This window comes from Perissodus microlepis, chromosome 6 (assembly GCF_051167445.1).
Source record: "Perissodus microlepis isolate ML-2025 ecotype Zambia chromosome 6, ASM5116744v1, whole genome shotgun sequence".
Taxonomy (NCBI): domain Eukaryota; kingdom Metazoa; phylum Chordata; class Actinopteri; order Cichliformes; family Cichlidae; genus Perissodus; species Perissodus microlepis.
Genome location: NC_140466.1, coordinates 41053306 through 41059999, shown reverse-complemented (window position 1 = coordinate 41059999; position 6694 = coordinate 41053306). Strand labels below are relative to the sequence as shown.

General features: G+C 40.3%; 1 long non-coding RNA gene across 1 annotated transcript; it reads right to left on the bottom strand.

Annotated features, from left to right (window-relative positions):
- Positions 1 to 865: 865 nt before the first annotated feature.
- LOC146386258 (uncharacterized) lies at positions 866 to 6002 on the bottom strand. Its single transcript, XR_014800415.1, has 3 exons — positions 5913 to 6002; positions 5260 to 5321; positions 866 to 1740 (listed from the first exon to the last, which is right to left on the bottom strand). It is a non-coding gene; the product is annotated as an uncharacterized LOC146386258 (long non-coding RNA).
- Positions 6003 to 6694: the final 692 nt, after the last annotated feature.

Below are 6694 nucleotides of genomic sequence, written 5' to 3'. Positions count from 1 at the left end.
AGGTTGCTGCTGGTCCTTGGAACTCGCTTCTTCCCGCCGGTCGTCTGCATCTCCTGAGCACTCTGTCTGAATCACAGTCTGGTAAAGAGTCTTAGAGGTGTTTAAAGTAAGGGAAGACAGACCAAAGCTAAAGTGTAGAAGAGCTAATATGTCCAAAACATTTAACCTCGAAACATTTCACAGCAAGGGAGTTAAACTGTGAATAGTGAACACTCTTCCCTTTGCAGGCAGCACAGTTTAAAGTGTTATGACCCTGCTCTGTCTCCTTTTTACTCCCTCCCACCTAAGCATTACACACACACACACACACACACACACACACACACACACACACACACACATTAACTTTTATTACCTCACTCAGACATCCATACCCAGAGGACCAAATATTTTTTCCCCCCTCGTTTCTCCCACTAAAAAGGGTTAAAAAAAATCATGACACAGAACTAACAGGATAAAACTGAAACATATGCCTCAGCTTTCCAATGACGGTAAATAAAACATCTGGCATACCCAGTTTTCATGTCTGCATAATTTAACTGGTATTTAACTATCTGGAAAATTTCTTTGTAGACAGTCAGTCTGCCAGCTTCCAGGGATATCCCCCTCTTGCAGGATGGCAGGAAGTACTGGCTCACAAGTCAAAGCTTGAGTCTCCAGTTACACCGAACCGCTGATTCAGAGGAGGAAAGTGCAGGGGAACGGTGAGAAGACAGACGACCTGGAACGATGAAAACAGAGCGACACGTGAGAAGAAAGCAAAAGTAGTGTGTATACTGGGGAGTGAGCAGGAGGGAACACCCTGAGAATATGAGCATTAGCAATAAATAAATATAGTCAGTCAGCTGACTGCCAGGGTGGAAATGGATCCAGGAAGAAACCACCTGCAGAGCCAGGCTCAGGGAGGGGCAGCCAGCTGCTGTGGCCGGGTGGGGGTGAGGGGAAAGAGAGCAGAGGGAGACAGGACACACTCTGATAGAGAGGGCCAAAGATTAATCATTACAAAATTATTAGTAATTAATGAATTATTATTTGTCTAATTATTTAATAATTAATTACATAATTAAACACCAGTGTCAAAATAGTGGTGTTCAAGTCCCCAGCAGCTGGTAGGAGAGCAGCAGGAAATTATTCAACTCTTTATCTCTTTAATACATATATTTATTTTAACTAGTTGGTGTCATCTGACTTGTTGAATGAATACAGCTGGGTTTAAAGCTAGGCTTTGTCTTTAAAATGTATGTAATTCTTCCCCCCCATTCTTATTCCTGTCTCTCTGTAAATAGTTATATTTTATATATTTATGTTTAATGTTTGAGAATTTTAATATTATTTCAAATACATTTTTGTAATGACTAATGTCTCAGTTCTACTACACAGCAAATACTGGCACACAACTTGACACATGTAGAATTGATTTCATATTATACTAATGAAAAAATAAACTACTACATAGGAACATAGTGAAGGCCAGTTATTTAAGAGAATAAAGAGAGGTTAGTTTATTTCGGAGTAGAGCTCCATTTATTAAGAAAATGTTTAAAAAGGCAGGAACGCTCTTTAGAGGCTTGTGGGTGGCTCAGAGCCGTTGTGGGGAAGTCGCTGGGACTTCAAATGGGCTGTTCTTTTGGCTGCCAAGACGCTGCTCCCTCCACCGAGAAGTGGGCCATCTCCCTCACCAGGACAGCCTCTGTGGAGTTGTTGGCTGCTACACGACCCAGGCCTGTTTTGAAAATGAACCTGTGATAAGACAGCATATCAAGATAGAATTGTTATTATCATATAACGAAAGATGAACCAAACTTCACAGATCTAGCTCTCAGTTTTAAAAAGGCTGGTGACCCCTGTTATAGAGTCGGCTGCAGGGACCCTAACCCTAACCCTATTCAACTGGTTCTATACCAGAATTAAACCAGGTCTAAATAAAACAAAAGAAGGACTTTATAAGATAAACCTTCTGAGTATCACTACAAAGATTACCTACAGTGGTCCTCATACCACAGTTTGATATCAGCAAACACCGAGAGCATACACTGATATGACACCACAGCCATGCTATCGTTGCAAACACCGATAACAGCATAAATCGAATATGGACTTGATGAGACCTTTTGAGTATGACTAAAATAAACTGTTGTTAACATCCTTTTGTCTCCTGATCCCTGTTAAAAAACACACACAGTCGTATCCGAAGAACTTACAAATGGCTAGTATCAGACTTAATTGAGGCGGTATGAGAGTTAAGTATTTCTATAAACTCTCTAAAACATTCCTCACCATGAGCCGAAGCCCCTTTAACATAGTCAACCATCTGCAAAATACAAATACATTATACAAAATAGATATTTATTAAGCAATAGATATCTATAAGTATGAGGTATAAGTATAGACATGTACATGCACATGAGCATGTGTATTTGTACATGTGCAAATACACATGCTCACTAAATATACGGATATACATGCACATGTCCATACATATGTAGGGTGCATTATGCGTGAAGTGGTAACCGTGGATGTCCACAATGTCCAAGTGACTCATGACATCGTGATTGAGGAGTTATAGAGTCTAACTGGTGTCAGGATGAATGACTTGCTAAAGAGCTCATTCCTGCAGCGAGGCTGTTTCAGTCTCTGACTAAAGGAGCTGCTCAGAGCACTCACAGACTCATGCAGAGGGTGATGTGGGTTGTTCATGATGGATGTCAGCTATACTAACATCCTCCTGTCGCCCACCACCTCCACAGACTCCAGAGGACATCCCAGCACGGAGCTAGACCTCCGCACCAGTTTGTCAATCCTGCTCTTGTCGCTGTCTGTGCATCCACTGCATAGAGAAAGTCTCAGTACAGACCATCACCATGTATCCCAAATTCAAGAGATAATGAGATGAGACAGGGGCGACTCTAGAATCAGAGCTTTGGGGGTGCTGAGCACCCAGAGAGCTGCCCAGCCAGGCAAGATAAACCTGTCTCTGTCATTCCCTGCATCCTTAAATGTTGTCCCGAGTTCTCTCTGACTGTCACTTTGGTGCATTTAAACCCCTGTTCCTCCCTGTCCTCATCGTCTGTTGTCTTCATCTCCGTTATCAGTCATCATAATTTTACCATCTCTGTGCAAATCTGCAAATTTCTTTATTAAATCATAAGACTCTTAAATTCATCAAGTCTCTCTGTGCCTGGGTCCTCGTCACAAAACATGACATCACTGTTTTGTACATTTTAACACAATTTAATTCCCACATTTGTGAAAGAAAAGAAAAACACTTTTTTGAAAAGTCTGTAACAAAATCATCAAATCTGATAAAGGTTATTTAAATGCTGCAAAAGAAGAATGGATTGGAATAGAAAAAATACATATCCTAACCTTAATTACTGGGGAGAATAATGAATGATGCTCATAGTGAGTAAAAAGTAAACTGAGTGCATTTTTTGGACAGAGATTTACTTTTAATGTGTATGTGTAATATAATACAGATACATAAAAATACTCCCAAAACAGAATAAGTTATTACAAATAAATTATTACAAAATATTAATAAAAAACTATAGAAATGGAGGCAACTTTGCCTGTGGTACAATGTATGAAAAAATCTTTACTGCAGATACTAATTTTACTAATTTAATAATACTAATTTTGTGTTGTAAGATTTATGAGTTTCATGCTTTCATAGTGGTACTTGGGAGAGCTTGACATTTTATCAGGTGGTACACACTGTAAAAAGTTTGAGAAACACTGATAAGGTAATTTATAGGGATGGGTACCAGTATCGGTTCTGACATAAACGGTAGTAACCAGACCGAAAAGCAGCGCACATTTCGGTGCTTTATTTCGGTGCTTTATTTCGGTGCTTTTTTTTCCTGAGCTGTGATACACTTTGAATTCAAGCCAATCATTTTACGTTTCCGAGGATAGTAGGCGGGTCCAGGTACGTACGTTCTTTTAGAGCAGAGCTACAGATTAAAATGCCCAAGGCGAAGCGGTCAAAGTCTGGCTGTACTTCACAGCAAAATATGCAAACTCAGCAGCAACAAGTGCTTTAAGCTGATACTGTGATACTGTCAAAGGAGGTAACACCTCAAATCCGATGAAACACCTGGCGACGTATAGCATTTTGTTAAAAGCCGAGAAATGCACCATATTTGATAGCTTGCTGCGAGACCTCACACTGAGCACATCTACTGCGGGTGTGGTGCCTGTTATCGGACTCGGAGTTAGCAACAGCCCCCAAAAACCCAAAGAGGAGAGTCCTGGCCCCTAGCCCTGCCAGTGTAGCAGAAATGATGACGGATGATGATGGCAGCAGCAGCCGTTCTTCTCTGCATGAGTAGCTTAATGTTGTTCGTGTGTAATTTGCGTTGAGTAGGCTAACCACGTTATTACATTAATGCAGTAAGGTGAACTAGCAAACACCGTCGTAGCTACATGCAGCTGTCTTCTTGTTTGATGGCAGATGCTCCCTTCACCCTGGCCAAAAAGGCTAAAATGACCAAAGAAAAAATCGAAAACAGTTAAACATGAGAGGTTTTTGGACAAAGTTTGTGTTTTTTCCATTGTTTAAGCACTGCTTCCAGCCAAGAGTGATACCATATATGCCCCATAGCTGCAGAAAAGGCTAACATTGTTATCTTTTTACAAAAAAAAACAGCTGAACATGAGAGGTTTTTGGACCAATTTTGTGTTCTCCATTCTTTAAGCACCGGCACCGTTTCAAAAGTACCGGTTTGGTACTGGTATCGGATAAAACCTAAACGATACCCATCCCTAGTAATTTATGTGTGCTTTTGGAAAACATTTAAAGCTGCAGTACAGAATCTTTGAAACAAGCTAGTTTAAAACATTTTTAGAATCTAAACAGAGCATCCGCTTCTCGTTACAGCTCCTCACTCTACCAGGGCTCTGTGTGTCACTTTCTGATAGTGCGCAAATGTGATGTACGTACTGCGGCAGTCATACAGACAACTGGACGGTCCAAAAGTTGGCCTACCTATTACTGGCTGAGGTTTTAGTAGAGTTGTGGCTGAACCACATAAAAATATATCATTAATTTTAATCTCCCCGATCAATGATAATGTTATGTTGGAATGTTGTTAAAGAGGGTCAAAAAGGTTTCAACCCAGTTTGTTTTGCAGATTCTGTACAGCAGCTTTAATATAGGGAGGACACAACTTCCTGATTGTGAGTAAAATCAGGTTTTTTCTCTTTGTCAGTTTAACAGTTTCTGTTGTGCCTGTCACTGTTCCCGGTCTGTTTCCTTACCTGGTTCTTCCTGACCTTGTACTTTCTCCTCACGTTCCCTCTTTCCTCTCTCCCTCTTTGGACTGACAATCATACACAAATAGATTGTATTCAATTAGATGAAAAATTAAATTAATATAAAAAAATACTATTAAGATCACTAACAAAAAGTCGTCTCTCAGTGTACTTTCAACCATAAGGCAAATAACCAAACCACATGAAGATCTAATAAAATATATAAATATTGAAACACTGATCCAACATTATTCCTGATTGACAGATCATTTGATTTTACACTTTTACCTGAATGTGGCTCCTTTTTTTGAAAAAACTTCCTCATATCCATTATGAACCTGGCTGTCTCTCTGTACACACACACACACACACACCAGGAGTTATAAGGTTAATGGGCATTCAGTCAGTTAGCTAGTTAGTATCCATTTCAAACAGGACAGTGGTAACAACAGCAGGCTACGGAGAATTTAAAGTTTTAGATTTTAAATAGTCTGCATACATTTCAATGTTAGCAACAGGACAGTGAAATGTCGCTGAATTTACTACAGAGCAGGATGGATTGTAGGGTAACAAACATCGTTGGAAAACACGTTTTCAACACTGCAGGTTACCTGGATGTAATGTTTTTCGGCTAAAAAGAAACATGGTCTGATACCTACCAACTATATGAAGAGTAACTGAAGGTTAAATGCAGCTAACATGTCCTGTTTTAAGCCAGGCACTTACACCTCAGCTCCGCTGTGTCTCAGCCACCATCGCTCTGGCAGCAAGAGGCTAGAGCCAGAGCAGGGGAGAGTTGGAACAAACCATTTTGGGAGGCGGGGGGTTATCTATACTTTTGTTGTTAAAATGTTACGTCTCAAACAAGTACAGTACTGTATGCTTTTTATATTTTTAGTAGTGTGTCACACAAACAGCAAATATTGCCAAAAAAGTAAGAAATCTTTGGGGGTGCTTTGATTCATTTTGGGGGTGCTTCAGCACCCCCAAAAATGGGCTAAAATCGCCCCTGAGATGAGATGAGATAATGATGAGGGACCGTGGATGTGCCATCTGTAGCTGAGAAACCGTAGAGTGGATGTACTCACAGGCTGCCGTAGCGTCGGCTGAGGGCAGGATGTAGTCAGCACAATAACGTGCACTGTAAAAAAAAAAAAATTCCTTAGAAAAACAGGAAATGTCCTGGTAATTTTTTGCCAGTACATTTTCTGTTTTTTCACGGAAGTTGCAGGACTTTTCCGTAAATGATAAAACAGAAGATTCTGTAGATTTACAGTATGCTGTAGTATTTACGGATGTTTCCTTCAGTTATAAAACGGAAAATTCCATTTATTTACGGGATATTTTCTGCATCATTAGCTGATTGTGGTGGGGCGTGGTCTGCGGTCATCTGCAGATCACGCCTGTGGTGATCAAAACTATGATCCCTGGACCCGCCGTG